Below are 23,446 nucleotides of genomic sequence, written 5' to 3' on the forward strand. Positions count from 1 at the left end.
CCATGGTTATTTTAGGTTGCTTTACGATTATGTAGTGCTCAAGAAACGTGCCCAAAACACACACATCTGGCTGAAAGTGGCAGGCCTAGCTTCCAACATCTTGACATGGGCAGTTTAGTAGTGACTGTATCTTGGAAATCAAGAATGTTGTAGTTTTCTTCTCCTTTTTACACATTTTTTTCTCTTAAAGAAGAGGGATGTACTTTGTAAGACTCAGCAGAACACACATACACACACACACATGCGCACACACACATGCACGACCTCTGTGAGGAACTTAGCAGCTAATCCTCAGTCATAAGATATATGCCACAACCATATGCAAAATCACAGTGAATTCGCTCCTGAGTAGCTCTCAAAATTATTGAAAACCTTGTGAAATGTTAACAACTTTTGGCTTTCGATTGTAATTTTACACATCTATATTCCATTCTTAAGGGGAAGCCATGATGTGGGAGATCACCTACTGTGTCTTTGGAGAAACGACACGAGGAGCCAGCTGCTATGCCTGGTACACAGTCTCGGTTCCCCGTGTACGTGTACGTCACAGACAGACAGACATTCTTTGGGTCACAATCCAGGGAGAGCTTCCGGGATCCAGTGAGTGAACTCTAGGTCTTAAACATTTATATTTTTATTCTTTTTAATATGAAAAATGAGAAATAATTTTTTTTAAAAATAGACACTGAGTTAAAAAGGTTTTTGCCAAGACTGAACCTAATATTATAAATATCGTTTCTCTCTTTATTCTTATTATTCTTAAGGACTAGTTCCAGTTTCTCTTCAAGATGAAATGTTTGGGGTGATTGACAGCAGTATGGTTAATAGCCAAAAGGAACATTTTCATTCTGTCAAATGTATGCTATTAGGTAGGAAAATCTTGATAAGAAAAGATAAGTAAAGTCATTTGAATAGTTGAAGCAAAATGTCTTATGCAGAAATCATCTATTTCTTTTCCTTTCCTCTGCCTTGATACATTTTATTATATCACAGCATAACAAAATTCTAACAGTCCACTTCCTGATGGAGAGTTCTTCGGAAAATTAAAAGTCATTTAAAAAGTGAAAGAAAAGTTTAGAAAGCTTAATCGGCACGATTTCTGCTACAGAACCTTCCAAACCCACTGGGCATTTCTGCCAAACACCTATCAACAGGCGAACAGACAACAGCAGAACCAGAGCCTGACGCTGAGCTGTCCGTTGCTGTCCTTCCAAGGGCTGGAGCGGGTGGTTTGTTGTCAGTAGAAACAGAGCTCCTTTTCTGCCTGTCCCATTATGGGCACTAACGGGGGGGGACTTCTGGGAAAAAGTGTGTGCCCAGCGTCCCCTGCTACCCACCTGTGGCACATGATGAGTAAAACACAGAGTGGGACCTCTCTGGGGGTACATTTCAGGCACTCCCCGTACCTTCCCCCAAGCTCAACGGGTATGTCACATGAAGAAAGCACCCACCTGCCGAATGGTGGCCGGGACTCTGTCGTGTGATGCGTTCCTCGGCAGTGAAGAGTACACCACTGGCACTTTGCCCAAACCTCTGCAAAACAGAAATGATGTGTAAAAACGCCATCGAGTAAAAATAATTCTGCTTATTGATTCTGAAAATAATTCATCTTTCTACGAATGTCCAGGAACAAGCCAAGACTGATGCAGAGCTTCCTACAACTGGGGACCTGTGATGAAAAGTGAATCACAGTTAATATCACAAGAAAGGCCAGGGGAGGAGGGAAGGGCGACCCAAAACCATCCAAGAGAATACATTGTATATTTTGTATCTGATTTTGAAATGTTTTTTTGAAAAATTCACGTCAACATCTTTCTGGAACCAATAATTGCTAATGGTTACAAGTATCAGCCCAAGGCAGGCTGCCTTAGCAAGATTTTCTGGAGCAGAGAAGGTAAACATACCAACCACTATGCAAACAAATATTGCTTTTATGGTTATTTAAACACTTGGTGTACATTAGAGTATGAAAATCCTCCGGGAAGGCACAGTGTCTTCCGGTTATGACAGGAACTGGTGAATAAAGCTGACAAAATGTTTAAGCTTATATAGAATCAGTATCACAGAAAATACGTCAACAACACAGTGCAAAATCATTTCTCACCAGAGGGGCTTATCAGAGAACACCGTTGCTGGAAAAGAAGGCATACATAATTATTTAAAATCAACTATTAGATCATGAGAGAGATTTAATCACTGTGAGTGTAAAATTCCAGGAGAAATAATTAAGCAAAGAGAAATATTAAATTGGAGATTAAGGCAAATAAAAGATACAAGGAAAAATTATGTTTCGGAGGAAGTGTAGGAAAGAGGAGAATTAGAAAATTTTAAAAATGTGTAAACTAAATAAAAGTCATATGTCATTGCTTGTTTGCAGAGCTATTGTGTGAATTGGAGCAATCCCAAACTTGTTCTGAGGAAACCAGTTGAGTTGCGAGATCACTGGTAATGCCTTTGGTTAATGAGGTAAGTGTAGGGTGTTACTAAAAGCCATTTCGTTCTTAATTTTATGAGTGAAAAGCACTAATGCTCGTATGATGAAGATAATAATAGGTAGCCGTTTCAAAAACAAATTAATTCAGTAGTCATTCCCTTTGATTCTTCGAACAAACAATATATAGACGTTTTTCCAGCTCTAAAACACAAAACTGTTTCAGGCATTTTGTGAACCCAAACTCCAGCTGGGTGCGCTCACCATGGAATAGTTCTCCGCTTCTTTTGGGGGGGGGTCTCTTGATTTCTAGCAAGTCGACAAGTATCTGAAAATCACGGTTAACTGAGGCACTCCGTAAGCCACTACAGAGCCTCATGGTTCTCACGGTACTCTGAGACTCAATTTCTAACTCCAATTAATCAGTTCTCTCCAAAATACTCAGATTGGAGCACATCATGTGATTGCTTGACAAAATGATGGCAGGCGGACGTGAGGTCATCAAATAAACCATGGAGAGTACTGTGACTCCGCACAGCGTCGAGTTGAATTCTCTCACAAAGAGGTTAAACTTGGGCTCTGATCCCAATGGGCAGTTATTGATCAGTGAGAGGAAGGCGGCCTCCACCACCTACACGTGGTTCAGACTGTGACAAGTTATGCTTCTGTGTCAGGTTCCAAGGTGGGCTTGGTACGAAACAGCGTGTCCTCCAGCATGCAAGCTTCCTGAGCTGCCTGAAAATTTCAGGACAATCGGGACTCTGGCCTGTGTCCTTAGCTTCTTGCCACAGGTCACGGCCGCTACCGTAGCGGTGGCTTCCAGGTGTCAGGGCTGGAGGGAGGGAGGTAATTGCAGGAAGGAAGGGAGCCAGTTTTGTTACCACAAGACTACCGTCCTCACTGGGAGCCAGGGACATGGCATGAGTGTCAGCGCTTTGGGTGCCCACACGGTGAGCTCCAGGTCTTCACGCTGAGGTGTGGAGGGTGGTACATTTGCTTCTGTGGAAGAGGATGGCCGGCATCACTGCAATGCGTGGGACACAGAGAGAGTAAGAGCTCTCGGAGCTGTGAGTCGGGTTTACAAAGCCTCTGTGAGTGAGAATAGACCTCATCAGCTGAAGCTGGTCTTATAAACCAAGAGGCAAACACCAAGGCTCTGCCAATGCATTCAGAGGACACGCGGTGTTTGCACACAAGTTTCTTCATTGACAGTGGCACGAAGGGCTGTCTTTGCTTATTAGTGCCTGAGGGTTTTCCGGGACCCAGTCAGCAACATCCCTGCTGCATTATGAGAAGTCTACAAGTTGTCCAAACCTCTAGAAGCATTTGTTTCAAAGCTAGAATCAAGGAGGCATGTTTCTACATGGGAATTTTGAAGACTATGTGATTTGGGCATATTTCATTGGCAAAACAAGTCCATATTTATTCACAGGTGATTGGAAAAAAATCCAGTTGAACAATCTTTTGGTTTTCTAAGGTCCTTGATTACTTATGATGCTGAGTGTGTGACACTTGTTTAATGAACAGAACAGGGGGTGCCTTGGTTCACCTGCAAACCAGGCCGGCTTGTAGTGGTCAAGTCTGGATTCACTTGCCCAGCTGTGATGACAAAGGACTCCTCCCCTCGCAGGCATCAGAAACCCCATGCTACTAAAACACGAGGCTTTTCCAGCAGGTGCATGTTACTACCGACTGACTCACACTGAGCTAATGGCAGTCACTAAATAGCCCAAAATCACACGTGCAAATCTGAAGCCCCCTCTCCCCCATGCTACAGAATCTTGGAGTCAGGACAAGCACGTTACGCCTGTTCTGTGACACCCAGCTATGATTCCTGACTAAGGAACACGTGAACTCATGATTCCAGAGAGCACGTGTCACACCTGATTCACCTCTACCAGTGGCGCCCCCTGGGGGTGTGCGATGCACAGCCTCTCTGGCTGTCGGGGATAACCCCGCCTACCTTCGAAAGTGTCTTTTCAGAACCATGAATAATTTATGGACTAGATGAGCTGTCCTGTAGTTTAATGGCATCTTAAATTTAACAGGGCCTTGCCAACGTTTAAATCCAAGTATTGACTGCGTAGGGCCTCGCAGTACATTTAAGCTGTAAACTCTATCAGAGTAAGAGCTACTGCACACTTTGCGGGGATGGGGAGACCTTACGGGGAAGGATGATTAGTTCTTTTCTGGCCGGCGGAAACAAGACGATCAAGAAAAACCGTGAACAAAATATTCATAACCAAGTATTTGCTTAGGTAGGAAAACGAACTTGTGCTTTGTAGCAGGCATTAAACAAAAGAAAATATAAGGATAAGGCCAAGGAACAGACTGAAACGCCCACGACCATAGTGAATACTATATAAGCTAGACAGGCACCATATCTCTTATCATTTTATTGGGGGTTCTGTTACTATAATTCATCCTTCCAAGTGTCCGTCTCCAGCTTGCCCAAGACACCCATACATGCATGTCCATTCCCTAAGCCATTCCAGGGGAGGGAGCTCTGAAAACCTCCAGCCTCAGCATGTTCAAAGATGTTCAGAGTCTCAGGCTGAGCGAGGAAGCTGAGTGTTCTCTAGGAGCACCCAGCATGGACCTACCGTCAGAGGCCAAGGCACTAGCTTGATAGAAAGGCTTAGAAAGGGAGCAAACGGGGGGAAGGAAAGTATCTATGGGTTGTCAAAGACGGGGACAGAATCAAACGGACAGTGGAGGACACGGGAGTGGTGGAGGGAAAGCAGAGACTCACGGGACGGGGCCCAGCAAGGCGTCCTCACAGGTACCGTATCTTCCCCACTCACCCTCTCCCCGGAGAACCCCTATCTTGAAACCGCCCGACTCCAGCAGCCGATGTGGCTGCCACCACAGAAATAGAAATGATAGCTTTCAACCCTTCATTTTATCCCTCTCACCTATAATCCTCTAGTTCCAGTCTGTCTGACCACTTGACAAAGTTGTTTTTTTGTTTTTTTTTTCCTTTGCAAAAAATTAGTGCAGCTTTGCAGGACCACTTAAATATGCTTTCCACACAGAGAAGAGTAGACATCCCTGGAAGCTCTTGATGAGGAAAAAAAAGTCCTGCTGGGAACATAAAATGGCACAGAAGACACGCAATGATGATTCTCGTAATTGAGATTGTCATGTGTCTTATTAAAAGCCGTCATTTACCTGCAGGTCTTTCTGGAAAAGCTGCTAAGAGTCTTTACAGATTTGACGTAAGGGTGTTTTTCAAAGGCTTGTGGATCTGTTTTCACATGTGTGTTGTTTGCTTGGGTCCTTCAAAGGGCTTCAAGGTTTACTTTCATATTTAAAAAGAGTGTGATGAAAGCTGCAATTTGAATACAGCCTTGAGCTCAGTGGCAACCAGACGCTTCTGCTCAGGGCCCTGATGAGATCGTCAGATGGTCCGGCTCAGTGTCCCCTAATGTGTATTTAGATGCCCTCTCGGTGGTTCGCCTAAGTGATGTGGCATATATTTGATGAAAGGGCAGTAAACAACATCAATTATAAAAGACATCTGTCAATGAGACAAAGAAAAGGAAGAAAAAGACTGAGGGGAAAAAAGAAGAAACGCAGTGGGAAGAACAAAGCATTTCAACGGGGCTGGCCGAAATGACACACCTGAATCAGGTCCGCATTGTCGGGCACGACCATCATCTCCTGTGGAGACAGACGCACTTCTTCGACTTTTGTGGGACTGTCATCAGAGCTCCCATCAAACTGCCTTCCGTTTCCTTTACAGATTTGTTGCTAATTTTGCCATGATCCCTGTACAAAACAGAAAGAGACACTACATGAAACTCTGGCCTGCTCAGCCAAGTAGCTAAAATTGATTTGTATCTTCTTATATGGGAACGTTTTCCAATCGAACCATCCATAGAGGTTTGCACACTTTTCATATCCCAAATTTTCCCTTTTCTAGGGCTACTAATTTGGCCCCAGAAAACATTTGTTTGGGGTTCCCCCCTCATAAAATAAGTCTTCTCAAATAACAACCAGAGACCCACGAAGAGATAAAAGAAGTAATTTTGGCTACCTCCACTGTGCTAATTAATTATAAGGGTTAGTTTTCATTTGGAAGTATTTCCTATGTGCAGAAAGATTTTAAAATATTAAATAATATTAGTACAACTGTTACATAAATCTAGATTTTATTCCCACACATATCAAATATATTTGCTTTGTTTTTTTATCATTTAATTTCTCTAAAGAGACTAATGTATCTGTTAAAATGACACTATGCTATCTTTCTATCCTTCTTCTAGTCTATGATAACAGTTGAATTTTCAAAAAAGAAAATACTGAATGTGATTAAACGATGTGGCTTTCTCCCTTCTAATTAGGCTAAACAAAGACAGGCAAATGTGTTTCTTTCCTCTTTACTATTAAATTATAGAATCCTGGTATTTTATTATTGGGTTGTTGGAAAAGTCATGATGCATTTTTGCAATGAAAAACAGAGAAAAAATACGTCATGACTGTTCCGACAACCCAATAAAACAACACTGTGAGAGACCGTTTAGAATTACAAGTGTGTGGACCTCAGATTGGACATGATGTATCCCTCTCTTCAGGAATACATTTCCACTACTCTCGTCGGAAAAGCCAAGTGCCATTTTCCTGAGTATGTTCCATGGAACCATATGTCATCGTCCCATAATTCTCCACCGTGTCCACTGGCACCTGCTGAGGTTCTAGGGACCCCCCCAGGAAGCACACTGAAGAGATATGCAACCCCACAGGCCAAACCTCCTCCCCTGACCCCTAGCCACTCCAGCTCTCCCTGGCTCACTCAGCCATTCTGTGTACTTCCTCTTAGCAGGAAAGTGACTGGCGGGTGAGAAAGAGCTAGTCTAAATAAATACGTCAGGTATACCTGAAGAAATTTAAGCCGCAGGGTATCAGATTAGTGTTACAGAAGGCTGAACCTTTCTGAAACGTGCACAAGCGCACCAACCAGCCGGGCTGTGCTGCGGTGATGATGTGGCTTTGGGCTGATGTGTTGTTTGACTGATCTCACCAGGGATGTCCCATCTCTATTGGCTGAATTGCTCCGCATACGAATCTTTAAAGCTTTAAAATACAGTGGAAGTTTCGCATTCCTTCTTCCCCCTCGCACGCATGTATGTTAGCATTTCCGAGTCAATGCTACCCTTTGTCGACTGATCCCCAAACAATTTCCTATCGTATGGTAGATGGGGAAACCGAGGCTCAGACACTCTCTAAAGTAAGAGTAGCTGAATATGCAAAAAAAAAGTCCCAAGTTCCCAAACAATGCTCCCTTTTGATAGCAAATAGATGACTGCTTTGAGCACAGTAATTTTTGATACCTCCAGTGAAACACAAATTTTCTTAATATTAGAAATACCTTGTTTAAAGTGCTGCACAGTATTTTGATTCACTTGGAAAGGCTAGTGAGAATGCATCATAATGTGAGTCTCGTTGGGGGAAGAATTCGTGTAGCACCGTCTAATGGTCCTCAGAGTTCTCTAGGCAGATTCATTCTCCTCCCAGCCACCTCATTACACTATGCTGTAATTCGGTAGTTTCTTTTCTCTCTGATATTTCTATTGCGTGAAAAAAGTTAGAAAGTGCAGGAGCTTGAAAGGAAGTGGTGGACAAAATGTGTTCTCAATTTTTTTTTTAAATTTATTGTAAATCTTTAAAAATTAATTATTCCCAGGGCAATTTCTTGGTCTCTAACCTCTGATGTTACTATGAAGTACATTTTAACCTGTTCACGGTGTAACACTTTCCCACGTATATTAAGCCCATTGCAATTATTCTGTGAGTATTGAATATATCGACTAAGAACAGAACTATTGAATTCATTGGGATGTAAACAGGCTCAATTTGAGATGGAAATATTGACTGGAGGTCAGGGCTGAGGGCAGTTGAGTGAGACAAAATTCTATCAAACACCCCAGTATCACTTGGAGATAACTAATTCCCTAATTCACTTTCTCACTTCTTCTTTTTCACAAACATTTCTCTTTTCATCTCTAGTTATCCTGGCACATATTCCTCTAGGGAGGAGGAAAAGCAAGCCCCCCGTAGGAGACGATGGTGTCTCTCTGTCTCCCAGTGCTAGCTTTTGCACCTACACGCAGCCTGGCCTGGCGTGGCACGGAGGCCAACCAGATGGCCCTCGCTGTGAGATTCCAGCTGGGTCCCTGGAAGCCAAGGGTCCTGAGCTCACGAGTGAAAACTTGCATGCTTGGCAAGGCTTATGCCAAGGTCTGACTCTCTAATAAGCCACTCGCTGCCTCTCCAGTAATGATACCCTGGGGCTGCTGGGAGGGGATTCTTTTTATAGGAAACATACTCATAAGGATTTAATATTATCTTGCTGAATCCTTTGATTCAATAGGGTTATTTTTTTTTAACGTTACCCCTTTATTTTGTAGACCCTGTGGCGTGAGCCAGTGTTAATTCTTTATGAAGCAGTGGCATGTAATCAGCATGTCTCTACTGAGCTCAAGAGCCTTTCTCCCTTTTAACCATGTGCTTAAAAAAAATAAATAAATGTCTTGCCACTGAATGTCTTTTTACAGACTGAAAAGACTTTTAGGTTAAACAACATTTGTTAGGCTTTGATGCAATCAAATGCAATTTCAATCTTCTTGAAATATGCAGCCCTGCCTCTCAAAAACGGCACATATGTGTCAGCTTTCAATTTTTCTCACTGGTGTGCTACACATGAAATCTATTTTCACTGAGAAAATGGAATCTTTGTGCCTTTGTCTCTCGGCTGCTGTTTTCGGGCGTGGTCTGGCAGGGGCTTTGACTATCGAGGCACTGGGGGAGGGGCCTGGCCGTCATTTGTCAGCTTTTCTGCGTCTGTAATTTCTGGCCACTCAGCAGCATTAGAGGGTCTTAGAAAGGGGGCACCGAGGATGGGGCGAGAGCTTGTCATTGATGAAAGCCAAACTCGGAGGAACTGCCCGACATTAATGACCAAAGCGGGAGGGGGAGAGCCTGAAAAACTTTTATTGTGCTCTAATGAAAAAGATTTTTTGGAAATGGCTAATTTACAAAATTGCACATGGTAGTATTTTCAGGTCCCAGTTGAGAAAGCCCCCTCTCCATATTATGTTACCCGTTTCATTGCTCTTAGCTTGGCAATGGCTCATGAAACTATTTTAATTTTCCACCAGTGGCTTCTGGTTATTTCTGCCCTTATTTCCTCGTAACGTAACTGACAGCCCAATTAAACATCTGCATTTTTTAATCTGGATTCCCCCGCACCCCCATAACTATTTTGCTTTTTTTCTAAAACTTCCAGATGTTTGGGCTCCTTTATGATTTTAATGCATGCAAGTATATTTCAAAGACAGAGAGCTAGATGGACAGACCAGATGTTTCCACATGAAAAGCTTTGTAATACACCCCTAATCAGGTCAGTATTTTTTTGCCTTATGGATACATTTATATTAGAATATATCCCATTGTCTCCTAGCACTTTACTATTTGAGTTGATTTTTCAAACATTTCTGTGGGCTATTGAGTTCACAATTCATACTGTGATCTGTAAATTAATCGCTGGGTCCCATGAACAAAGTCTCCAACTTTGTTACCTCTGTGCCTAGGAATAGGAATAGAAGTTGCTGTGATTTGTTTTCCATTATTTCTGGGTTCCTTTTTTTTTTTTTTTTGCTTTTTTCCTGCGAGAGATAAGAAGTTGGAAGCTATGTGAGGCCGCCATGTATGTTACCTCAGCTTCCGGCTTTGTGTAAACATTAGGGACTCGTCAGAATCTTGCCTTGAAGTGTGTGGACAAGAGTTGAAAGAGTCTCTAATATAGTTTGTGAAAACCTGTTTCCCATAATTAATAACAGGAAGCCGGGTAAACAGACATTTGCTGACAAACGAAACTAAATAGTACCACATACACACAGAAATGAAACAAAGCGGCCTTGTCCAGGGGTGCCCGAGAGGGACTCCCTCCCAAGCTCTCAGGCAGTTCTCACATGGAGCCCAGAGCAAACGGTCACGACTTGCACATTTCAAGGTGATTTCTGACCATTTAAACACATGCTTGCAGAAGGCCGTCATTTCTCCCACTGGTGAGTATTTGAAAGTGACCTCAGTCCATTTATATGCTTAACGTTTAGGCAGAAAATCCTTATTTCCTGGACTATAGATTTTCCAGACAGTCAAATAAACATGAAGGAAGATAATCTTTTCTTTATTAAAAAATTATTATGAGATTTTTTTTTTTTAAAGGCTATCCTTGCTGCCCACGTCTGGAAATGAGAATACCTGATGGGGTAATTTTGGTGTGTGCGTGTGGTTGTTAGGTCTTTCTTTCTTTCTTTCTTTCTTTCTTTCTTTCTTTCTTTCTTTCTTTCTTCTTTTTGGAAGGGGGAATATATTCATGAGATCTTAGGCAAACTAAATGCAAGTCATTAATTAGACAGACGCAAAGAATCACTGGGCAACTTGACCCACTTGCAGCTTGAAACTGCAGACAAAGCTTCCCTGGGAAGTAATGTGTCTTTATCTTCCAATTGTATCATAGAGTGGGGACGGTCTGATCTCAGTTCTGGCCTTGAAAGCAGCAGCTAATATGATATGTGGTTAACCTGCTTTGAAACATTGAGCTCAGTTTGAATTTGGAGTTTTTTTTTATAGAGTTAGACGCTGAATTTGCAGTTCATTTTTAGGTATGAATGTCTTGATCCTTTAAGGGAAACATTTCTATTGTAAAGGTGGTTATCCAAGAACTGTTCAATGTAAAATTAAGATTAATCAAATGTGTGTTTCTGCTTTTGTAGGGTGAGCAGAACAAGGCATGACGGCGGAAGTCAGGAAATGTGTTTGCTTTATGATGTCCTTTTTGCAAAAGAAAGGATGCATTTTGACCATTCAGTGCACTGCAGAAAAACCCAAAGTGTCTGTCATGGCCGGAGTTCTGTGCCTTCCTGCGAAGCTCGTAGGAAGTCACATCGCAACACTGGACAAATGCGAGTGGCAAGTGTCCTGGGGGCCAGGGTCAGAGGGTTTTGCCCACGTGTGATGTACATCCACATAACTGACCTGGTTGCTGAAAGCCAATTTATCTGTTTACACTGCAGGCAGAGGGTTTATATTCAGAGCTGATTAGGTTCAATTAAAAATAAATTGCTTCATGTTTTACACACACATGGATGAAGGAAAGTGAGTATGCCACGAGTGAGTATGAGCTCCAGGACCTTGTGTGTGTTGTGGAATTTGGAATCCACCGAACGAATGTCTTGAATTTAAAGAAACAACTGAATTAGAAAAATCATCAGTGAAGCTTCTTGATTGTAAGGAAAGTAAAACATTAGTTAAGCTGTGAAATTTTAGAGAGTACGTAGGTGGGTAAGAAAAGCACGTAAAAATTCAAAGTGACTAAATTTTTGTGGAATAGAGGATACATATATTGATTATTAGGATCAGGCCAGTTATTCAGAGGATTTTTTTTTTAGTAACACAAAAATGTGTTACTAAATCATACATTATAAGAAATGTTGCTACAGTTCTCTTTTGTTAGGTCTTTCTGGGAAAAAACAAAAGTAAACCTCAGCAGGTTTAATACTAGAATTGTGCCATTTGCAAATTGATATTTGGAAAATATATTTTTCTAAAAATTTTAGGTAAGGATCGTCTTGGAAGGCTTTTGAGAATAAACAACACACTTTTGAGTATTAACCATACGTTTGTATGGGAACAATGAAGATAACCAAATTGGAAAGTTCTCATGTCTACGGGCAGACACTGTTTGTACACCCATATCATGCTATTGGTTCATCATATAGACCGTGCAGATGATCTGAGTCACGTGGCCAGTGAAACGGTCTGTGTGTGCTTAGGTCTTGGGGGGGCTTGGGTTAAACAGAGGTACCCAGGCCTGGTAACAATAATATTTCCTTCTGCTCCATCAGACCAGCAGGCATCTGTCTTTAGATGAAACTGATGGGGAAAGCCTGATCTTAACAGAACGGTGAGCTCTGCACCTAAGTGCCATGGAGTCAAGAAATCATCTTGCTGGTGCAGAAAAAACTAAAATTTATGTCTTACAAGCGAGATCTGGAAGCAAAAATATATGCGTTATACACATGCGTCTCAGCACAATACTGGGCTCGGACCAATATTTTGATCAAAGAGCTACAGTGTATAAAGCACAGCTCCAGGTCAGACCCGTGGACAGTTTCTAGTAGTTACATCTTTTGGTTCAAGGGGTTTGTGTTTGGTATATGAAAGTCACCCATCACATGTTGATGGTTTCACTGTCCTACTGTTTTCTAGTTTCTACTTGCTTTTCAGGAGCCTGCCTCAGGGAAGCGTGAACACCTTTTCCCCGACTTCTGCCTCCCCCTCTTTTATTTTTATTTATGTGTGTATTTATTTATGTATTTAGTCCTTTGCAAGTTTTCTTTTAGAGGTATTTTAAAGAGATAAAATCTGTGAATAGGAATGGAAGCTGGTACAAGGATTTCTCAGCTGCCTGGTGACTCCTGCCTTCGAGCACCTTTGGTCGATTTGGTGCCCAGTGAATTTCCAATACCAGCTGGGAAATGTCTCTTGTGACTGTCAGGTGTGAGCAGGGCACTGCCCGCTGACCCTGCTGGCTGCAGAGCTGGGCATCAGTGGGGCATGGGTACAATTCTCTGCACAGAATTCAGTAGTTCCAGCACCCTCTCCCTGCTCCATCTTGAGCTCCAGCGTTATCATCAAACAAAACTCAAAGACTATTCTACACGCCTCAAAACAAGGAAGTTCTTTCAAACTTCCACCAGGTTTCTGGGGCTCTGTTTGTCCTGCGTTTCGTGTGCACATGTCAGTGTATTTCCTGTCATTGTCATCTTTCTAAACACTGCGACCTACACTATACATCGAACCCATTGGTGGAAAACATGTTATTTTGTTAATAATGTGCCAGCAGCAGAAATTACTACGATTAAAAAAGAGGTTTTACATATCTACTCTTGAATAAAGGATGGTTGTGATAGGACTTACATTGAAGCAACAATTAAGACTTTATTCATGGTATAAATATAGGTCAGTACTGGACTCAAACATGGTCTATATATTAGGAATGCCAATTTTTCTGTAATAAACAACAGAACAGGCCTAAGATAGAAAAATCAGCCTTTTTAATTGTTAAAAATCAGCCAATAAGAGCTAAATGGTGAACTATTACTGCCATGCAATTAGTAGCCTTCTTTTTTTTTCCTTTCCTATCAGTTACACGTGTTCCTCCTTCAAAAGAATCAAATTTCCTTTGCTAGAGGGGAAATTACGTTTATAGATTTTAATTTTAGAAAGTAAAAGCATAACATTTGTTTTGGTGGTTTAACAGGTAGAGTGTATTTCATCCATGACCTATTCAGAAGCTGATTTAGTTCTGCTTTGCAAAATCTGTGGATATTTAAAAATAAAAGTAACTTTTAAGGATAAGTTGCATTTTTTTATTTAAACAAAACATGGTGATGATGTTGCTTCGAGAGAATTCCCAGTGTGTTAAGAAACTGTGGATTCACTTATAGATTGCTTAGAAGAGCTAAGTGCGCATCGTGCATTTTGTTGAATTTTGCTTGTTCCCAGATAAAAGGTTTATCAAAACTTTAAAAACATGGTACGTAAATTATCCGTGAACAAAAACTTGAACAACGTGCATGCAGCTTTTAGGCACCAATGTTGTTTTATTCCACATCTTTACTCTGCATGGGATACAATGTCTCTGTTTTCTGCTCCCTTTGTTGAAGTGTGGTAACGAGGTATGTCAAATGGCACATAGAGTACAGGACACAAATCAGCTCGCCTGTGTTCTGTTGTTATGCTGTTATTTGCTAAATAAGTATCTTTTGCTCATATAAACAAGGTGTGTGCCCATTTTAGGTGAGCACACACCCTTTTTAATAGCAGTTTTGTAAGATCCTGTGTCTTCACTGGCTTCAACATATTCCTGTCCACAGGATGGGAATAGAGTCAACTGCCACTTACATATCTGGGGAAAACGATTTATTGCATAGGAAAACCACAGATTTCTTTTCTTTTTGGTATGTTCTGCAGTTTTTCCTGTAAATTCTCTGACAATAAACAGTGATCAAGCCAACTTGTGACATGAGTGTGAATTATAATTTCAGATAATAAAGATTCTTCCTTTAAGAATGTTTATTAAGCAAAACCATTCAACATTTATTTTTCTCATAATACTTTTTTTATTATACATAATGTAGCAATAATCTTTTCTAATAATTAGCTCTTACCAAGTTAACTGTGCAGATTATGAAATTTATTGTCAAAACATTATAAAAAGAGAACTTCTGTACTTTTTGTATTATGTTACTAAATTTCCATGTATAATTTCAAACAAAATTGTTTGGTTACAGTCTTGAGGCTCCACAAGAAAATATATCTTATGCTAATTATTAGTTTCATAAACTTAAATATTTGAGATATTTGTGATTTTAAAAGGCAATGCATATATATATATATATATATATATATATATATATATATATATATACATAGTTGTTAATGGGATCAGGAAATTTTGGACCCTGAAACTTAACAAAACTACAAATAACCATTTCAGTAATATTCTTTCATCATATTTAGTATACTCACTGAAAACGGAACAGAACAATGCAAAATAGAAGACACAATGGAAAATACATTCCAGTTTCTACAGTTACATGTTTTGAAAATGTCTAAAATACGCAACCTGGGTTTAAGCACGCCCGACTTCTGATCAATCTAATACCCCACACAACAGGGTTGAGCAACAGTGACTTCAGCAGGACAAATGATCCTACTTAGGCTGAGCTGACACACACCTGTCACAGCACCTTCTAACACCGGAAAAATCACTTGTTCTCTTTAACACCTGTGCGTGAACATAAATGGTTTCACGGGAAAGGGCCTGAGACACCATCTAACCAATGAGACTGTTCCCAACATACGGCGCCATCTTGGATGCCCTTGGTGACCACAATGCTTACAGGGACCGTCCCTTTCTGTGTGTTAGTATATCTGTGGTCCAGTCAGTACCATTGAGGGACTATCTCTGGCTAGAGAACAGGTGCTGCTTTCTGGGTCTTATCCTCTCTCATCTCCCTACTCCCACCCCCATATTCTCCTGTAGTCAAGGATTGGCTCAATGCTGAGGAATGAAATGAAAAAAAGTGATTCAAGGGGCATATACCTTAGAAACACGCGACAGAACTCATCCTTGATGGGACAGAAGAAAAGGTTAAAAGTTCTCTCTCGACACTTGACAAATGCTCTTTTTTTTCTTCTTAAAGAATAAGCCATTGGTAGAAGTCACCAGATGGCAGTGATTCAGCCTCTCAAGGCTAATGGCAGGTGTTTCCTTAGCAGCGGTCCTCAACCTGTGGGTCGCGACCCCTTTTGGGGTCAAACGACCCTTTCACAGGGGTCGCCTAAGACCATCGGAAAACAAAAAGATTCATACGATTACGATTCATAACAGCAGCAAAATTACAGTTATAGAGTAGCAACGAAAATAATTTTATGGTTGGGGGTCCCCACAACATGAGGAACTGTATTAAGGGGTCGCGGCATTAGGAAGGTTGAGAACCGCTGCCTTAGAGCATTTAACTTAAAGGATTATTAGGAGTCAGGTCTTCAGGAAGCAGGGCCTCTGTCCCATTCTGTCATTCCTCCTACCTCGTGGCCAGAATATCAAGCATTTTAGGGACTGCCAATAGGTGCACAATTTTATTAAATTCTATTGGGTCGTCGGGAAAGTCGTGACGTATTTTTCTATGTTTTTCAGGGCAAAAATGCGTCATGACTTTCCTGATGACCCAATATTTGAGTTTCCAGGGGAAGAGGATAGGGAAGAGAAACAAATGAATGTCTCAAGAGGCTGAGAATTCACCTGAGCCAGGTACGGGTCTAACAGAAACATGCAGAAGAGATTCCTGGGGAGGAAAAATGACTCACAAGTATGTGAGGGGGGAGACATTTTAATGTCAATGTCCATATTTTCTGATTAAAATATGGGCATTTGCATCATGCTCTAGCATTCTAAATATAACAGCAGCTAAGACTCTCCAAGAATACTTAAGTTGTTATTCAAGAACAGAAAGGAAAGAACTGTTTAGAACCCTGATGTCCCAATAAAAAGCACCGTGTAGCATGGCAGTATCATGACAAAAAAGCCTGTTAGCGGACTGGTGAATGTTCTAGAGTAAATGCCTAGCTGATGGAGAAATTTTTCAGAATTAAAAAAATATATATAGATCATTGGTTACTTCAGAATAAATAAATACATGAATAGTCGGGACTGGCAATAAACTTCCATTTTCACTCTTAAAAATAGTTCAAGTGGTATCTTTAGGTATGCTTTTAATAACATTGAAATTTTAAACACACCTATTTAATAACCAGGCAACACAGAAAATATCACTCATCGAACATAAGCATTCCCCCATAGAACGTGTTTCTAAAAACTGCTCAAATATGAATTACCACATTACTGTTTTGGGGCCTACAAAATTCAAGGAATTGAAAAATATCACTGTACTAGTCTTTTGAAAATAAGATGCTAATGACTTTACATGAGGCTAACTAGCCATTCAGTCAATACTCAGCATTCTTCCTAACACTCAAAATGTTTACATATGGCGTTTTAGATTGAAACTTCACTAGATATGCAAAAGAAAACACAGAAGAAACGTGAAATGTAATGGAAGGAACGGCAGCGTTGGAGCCCTGGGACCTGACTTCTGTCACAGAGCATGTCACCCAGGCCTCCCTGAGAACAGAGGTTAATCCCAATATATGAGTTCCCCTAGAGAGTTAGAGTGAGGATAATTGCCACTGGAAATATGATGTCATGGAGTCCCCCCGGAAAAGGGAGTTTTCTTTCATCTCCGCCTGGTAGAAAGCTACGGAGTAAAAATCTTAAGGAATAACTTGACCTTGGATCTAACTTAAAATCCCTCCAGGATCCATCTACTTCTCACCTCCTCCGCTGCTGAGGCCCAGCCAGGTCCCCTGATACAAGGCACCTGCCATCTCTCGCCTGGGTAGTCACCATATGGTCCCACCTGGCCTCCATGTCTCATCCTTGCTCATCGCCACCACTCTTCGCCTAACCTGCTCATCACACAGAAGCCAGATGGTCCTTTTAAATCGAAAGCCAAATCACAGCAAGTCCATTGCCCAAACTCTCCAACAGGTTCCCATCTCATTCAGAATAAAATCCCAAATCTTAACCGTGTCCTGCAAAAGCCCTACGTGACCTCCCCACCCCACCCCTTCATAGCGTCTCCTGGCCCTGACCCCTTCTCCACTCTGCTTGGACTACGATGGTCTCTGATGCTTCCTCAAGCACCCTAATAACATTCTTGCCTCAGGCCATTTGCACATGCTGTGCCTTGGTCAGGGAGGCTCTTTTTCTGGACATTCATAATGTTCCTATCACCCTTTCACTCGAGGCTCAGCTCAGATATGACCTTATCATAGGGGTCTTCCCTGATAGCTTTATATATAGAAGCCATACACCACTTCCTGCCACCTTAGTGTTTATATCTGTGTTTACTGTGGTCAGGAAATTCATCTGTTTGCCATTGTCTCCTCAGCAACTGGAAGACTGCCAGACTTAAAGTATAGGTACTCAGTAAATATTTGTTGAATAATAATAATAATAATAATAAAATCAATGGCTAGCAATGCATCTCAGAGGTACGCAAGCCATCAAATCTCCTAGAGTTCCATCTATGACTGTACACTGTAGCCTCCCCTGTTCCCAGTCTTACAATGGTCCTTCTGTTCTATGCAATTCATTTAATTTCTTGAGGCTTATGCTCTGATGAGCTCTTTCTCTGTACTTTCCAATGATTAGGACTCAGGGCGTACTCCATATCAGAACCTATAAAAATAACCTCAGCGGTTACTTTTTGGTTACTCCACGGAGGCCACTTCCTGAGCACAGGTTTGTGAAGTGATGGGAATGAAAGGTCATGCAATTTATGTAAGAAAACCAAGCAACTCCTATCTGATTCCCTTCAATTCTTAAGGGTTTTGTACTCAGCTTCTCAAGAAAATGGGGACTGTTCGATTCTTACTATTTAGACAGAGAAAATTTAGCACTGTCCAAATTGCTAGAACAATGTCAGCCCTAGAACCGGCTCGCGCATTTCTACAGGGCTTTTCTAAGCCCTTGCCCATTCATCCAATATTTCAACAAATGTCTGCTTTGGACCTTGTAGATTAAGAGACTGTGCTGAACAGCTGAGGTTCTACCTTCAGGGATGAAAAGACAGTGACACAGGGACAAGGTGGCAAGAAGCCTGAAAGGGCAGGGGCTGGGAGGGTACAAGAGTTTACAGAAGGGATAGACAGGGGAGGCACACTGGGGAAGGTGGCATCCGAGCTGGGCTACATTTGGACATTCAGAGAGGAGCAGGGAACAGTCTTTTCAATAGGAGGAAACTCCTGAGCAGGCTCGGGAGGCATATGGACAACAGAACAATAGGTTCACGTAATCACGGGAAACCTTTATTTATACCCTCACATTTATACACTCAAGTTCCCTGTGTCAGAGCACACTAAGTTTCATATACATACAGCCTGCATGCAGAGGCGCTTGTATGTACACTGGATACCAACACACATTTTAAAAACTGAAAGCTTTCAAGGTTTCCCCTAGTTGTATAACTTAAAACAAGAAATTCTCAGTGACCAAGATAGATCAGAATATTAGACAAGTAATAACTACTACTATTACAGGGCAAGACACTCATACCTAGCTTTGAGCCCTTGCAGAAAAACAAAACGGGGGGAAAAAAATTACATACATTGTAAAGCCCTCTTTATAGTCAGTTTATATTATAATTAGGACATGCGCCGCTCACATGAGGTTACATGCCACATGTGTTGACATGTAGCTTTCATGGCAAGCTGCATGCCTGCCCACGGAGATGGTTTTCATGTTTTGCACACCCAGTGAGCACACACATGGCGAACTCGCTAGGAAAGCTCCGGGTAAAAGCGCTCTCCCATTTATGCATTTCTACTGAGAATGGACATTCTGCCTCCATGTGCAATTCACGACTGGCCCGTGGCTTTCTCAAGCCCCTGCATGACTAGCCAAGATATGGCTCGGAAAAGCTCCTTTCCGCGGGAATGTCAGCATTGTGCACGTGCCACATCTGAAAGCATCTTCTGCTTTATACAGCTTCGTTTTCAAATGAGAAGCATCCAGGCTCCCATGCAAAGTGGACTGGAGCAGGGCAGGGCAGTCACGTGGGGTTCTGGGGCTCAAGTGACCAGGACATGCTCTCGGGATGTCCCCACCGAGAGTCTTTCTTATGTGGCTGCACTGGCATCCCACACTTCCAGGAATAAACTGACATGTAGCCTGAAACCACAGTGACCTAATGTAGACAAAGATAAGGAGGGAACTAAATGGCTGCTTGCTTTTAGTATTTTGTTTAGAGAATAAACAGTTTGGGGGAAATACAAGTTATACTTCATGCTTGGACCATTATTTAATTTTTGGCAACGATGATGTTACCTCATCTGAACTGATGCCTGCATGCTCCTTCTAGAATGTGAGTGTGAGCCTGTCTCCCTTTCATTTGTAGCCTTCAGGGCCCGTGGGTGCCAGGGACGCAGCGAGGGCTGGATGGTTGTGTGGGTGGCCCCTGTGTTTACGAGTGGGCAGCTGGGCGGGGTCCCCAGAACAAAGGGTTTCATGGGCACAGCCCTTGAGTTTCACTTTGAGAATGAAATGTGCAAATCCCTCTGCACACCCACGATGCTGTGTGGGAATTCTGTCCCCGACTGGGTGCCAACTGCCACCCTCCCCCGGCCTTCATCCTGCTGCCCAGCCTGCAGATTTTGGACCTGCCACCTTCCTCAATTGCATGAACCATTCCTTAAAATCAAGCTTTCTTGTTCTCTCTGTCTCTGTCATCACACGCGCGCGCGCGCGCGCACTCACACACACACACACACACACACACAGACAATATGCTGGCTTTTCCATGGGGAATCCTGACTGATACAGGAAGGCTGGATGTCTTAGAACGTCTCCGAATACTGTTCCAGTGTGCTTTGCTGTGTAATTCCTCAGCACATCCTTTTGCACACTCCTTCTTGCTTGAGAACTGAGTCTAAAAATCAGGTGGGTGTGTCAGCTTCCCCTCTGCACTAGAATTATTCCAGCACACAGGCTGGGCTATCCTAGATGTCACTCTCCCTGGCTATAGACTGTGTGTGCTGTGGGCAGGACTTGGAAGGCTATTCCTGCTAGATGCTGCAGCCCCTGGCTGCTGGCTCCCAGGAGGCAAGAGCTGATGTCAGGGGAAGGGCTGGGAAACGAAGACGATGGAGGAGAAATGCAGGATAACTCCACACCCCCCTCGACCTGTGAAGCAGATCTCTACTCTCTGCAAAACACAATTAATCCCACCAGGTGAGATGACGGGGCTAGAGATGTTTTCTTCTTGTGATTACAACGAAGGACTTTTCAATGTTGGTAGAAGATGTTTACCAGTTACAAAGCTCAGGCAATGCAGTGTTTCCTACGACTAAAGATTCTTTCTAGACATTTGCGATGTGCTGTTAAGTTATTTATGATAAGTGAGGCAGTTTTAGAAGGAGCCCTGGTAGAGATGCTGAATGAATCTTTATTTAAAAGGACAGACCTAATGTGATGGCAGGAGCAGCACTAAATGGCTGGCAGAGGGGAAGTTGAAGACGAGCTGTCTCTGCCCTTCCCAGCCGGGAGCCCATCCCCCAGCCGTGAGGAGTCAGGGCGTGGGCCCCTGGTGTAACTCCGCGAGCTCTTCGCCACGGTTCTATGTGGAGGCTGCTGGCTATCACAGCACCCTTTGGGCCTGACTTTTCTCCCTGGAGAATTCGCTCCTCATTACCGTATATGCATAGGCTATTTGTTAGCTGTCTGTGTGAATAGTAATTTAGGTAAAGAATCAAAGGTACGATTCTCTTTTACTTTAAAGCTGTCTTGTACTATGTTACCCACTTTATATTCTCCTGCCTTTTATTTCATTTTTGCATATCTTTAGGGGGATGTTTCTCCTACTCTTGATGTTTTGTGCAGAGGAACTCTACGGGCATAACTCTCTGAGCTCTCTTATGCATTCTGTTCCAAAGAGGCACTGAATTGGAAAGTGCAGCAGGAAAAACTGGGCATGGGAGCTACATGTATATCTCTTTTCTCTCTGTATGTCTGTGTGTGTGAGAGTATGTGTGTGACTGTGTGTGTGAAAGAGTGTGAGCGTGTGTGTGTGTAGAGTATGAGTGTGTGTGTGTTTGTGTGGGTGTGTGCGCATGTGTGTACGTGTGCATGTGAGTGTGAGTGTGCATGTGTGAGTGTGCATGTGAGTGTGTGTGTCTCTCTGACTCTCCTTCTCCGTCCCCGGAACACCTGACCTGTCTGCGGGCGACCGTGTCTGCTGTCATGCTCAGCCCGCATGCAGGAAGGCTGAGCCACTTTCTCCAGCGCGACCAGCTGCCACAGGAATGAAGCCGCTACTGTTCCTCCACCTGTTTCACTCTGCGTTTTCCTTCAGAACTCGAGTGGGGAGAAGGTGCCTCAAGAACCCTAACCGTCTGCTGCACGAGTTGCAACAAATGAGTATTTGTCTCCTGCATGACAAAGTCTGACCAACATATTTTCATCTATATTTCATGCTATTGTTAGGACAACTCATTTTCCTTTTTAACGGTGACTCAGAACTCTGCGTGGTGTAGGGCCCAATGTGACACATTCCTCTTTTTCTCTCTAAAGCACCCAATCAATTTCTTCATTCAGTTGTGCTGACACCTCATTTTCTCTGATGGAAAATGATAATCTGTAGCTAAATTAAGACAATAAATCAAATGAGTACAGATTAAGACTTTTGATGGGAAACCCCTGTCTCCTACATACCTTCCTTTGCTCTAGTAGGGAATATAAATGGGACCCAAAACGCAGCAGGCAGCTTTCACGATGTTCTGTTTTTGTTTTGCCAGCTTGTGCTGCTTTGCAGAGCTGACCTGCCCCCATGGCCAGCCTTTAGCTCCTCACTACTTTTCGACCCACGAGGGGCCGCGGTGGAGGCTGACTGCCCTGGTACTAGGTTATGATTCCTTTCTTTCTCCCTGAGCGTTCCCTAGTTCACACATGCGATTTCTCTCCAGGGAGGAAAACCATTAAAAACAGAAGCAAAATTACTATCTCCCTTCTCACGTACGTACTTTCCCAGCAACGGAAACCTACACATCACTCTAGAATCACAATGTTTTTAACCACATAAAATCTACAGCAATTTAGCCAAAACTCTTGAAACTGGTTGTACTGGGAACAGAGAGGCTCTGTCATGTGCTAGAAGATATGGTCTGAGCCTGCACGTGTGCCACCCCCAGCACCTCAGAGGTGGCCAGTGAGGGACCATACTCATACCGAGACACCAGGAGTGAGTGATCAGGCAAAGGAGTCACTCCAGGAGGGGCATCTCGGCAGCCATCAGCCCACAGTGATGTGTCAGTTCCCACAAATGAAAGAAGAGCCCAGAATGCCAGGGGCTGCCTTTGTGACGTCTGAAATCTCTTTAGAGGCAGCAGTACACACCTGAGTCTACACATGGAGCTCCTGAAAGCCTCCTGGCTCCACCCTGATCCCAGCTCAGGGCGCCCATGGCCTCCAGGCTCCTCTGTTCTCTCCCTGCGATTTCATTCTTTTTATGAAATAATTCTACGTTACTATCAAAACTATCTTACTTGAAATCTTTCACCAGTTTTGCTTGGCGCTTATCCTTCCAAATCCATCCCCAAAATGAATCAAAACTCTTGGTGTCGATGTGGCGATTTCTAGGAAGCATAGTTCTGTCACCTGGCTCAGATATCCTGAAGTTGTTAACTGTGCGTGAGTCTCAGTCACAATAGGTCCTTCCCCGTTTACCTTGCTCATAGAGGAGAATAGAAAGATACGGATGGTGAGTAGGATGGGATTAATACGAGGCTTCCATGGTAAGACAAAGGACCTAAGAAACATAGCCACAC

General features: G+C 42.7%; 2 long non-coding RNA genes across 2 annotated transcripts in view; one reads left to right on the forward strand and one right to left on the reverse strand.

Moving 5' to 3' along the window:
- Window positions 1-1,449: 1,449 nt before the first annotated feature.
- The window catches only part of LOC109380422 (uncharacterized), a 38,134-nt gene continuing 16,137 nt past the window's right edge, over window positions 1,450-23,446 (reverse strand). The window contains exons 2-3 of the long non-coding RNA XR_002123468.1: window positions 6,056-6,202; window positions 1,450-1,533 (exon numbers count right to left, since the gene is read on the reverse strand). This is a non-coding gene — a long non-coding RNA (uncharacterized LOC109380422). The remainder of the gene's footprint in view (window positions 1,534-6,055; window positions 6,203-23,446) is intronic.
- Window positions 10,219-14,516, forward strand: LOC109380420 (uncharacterized). Its single transcript, XR_002123467.1, has 2 exons — window positions 10,219-10,500; window positions 10,661-14,516. It is a non-coding gene; the product is annotated as an uncharacterized LOC109380420 (long non-coding RNA).

The sequence above is a fragment of the Hipposideros armiger genome, unplaced genomic scaffold (genome assembly GCF_001890085.2).
Source record: "Hipposideros armiger isolate ML-2016 unplaced genomic scaffold, ASM189008v1 scaffold_37, whole genome shotgun sequence".
NCBI lineage: Eukaryota > Metazoa > Chordata > Mammalia > Chiroptera > Hipposideridae > Hipposideros > Hipposideros armiger.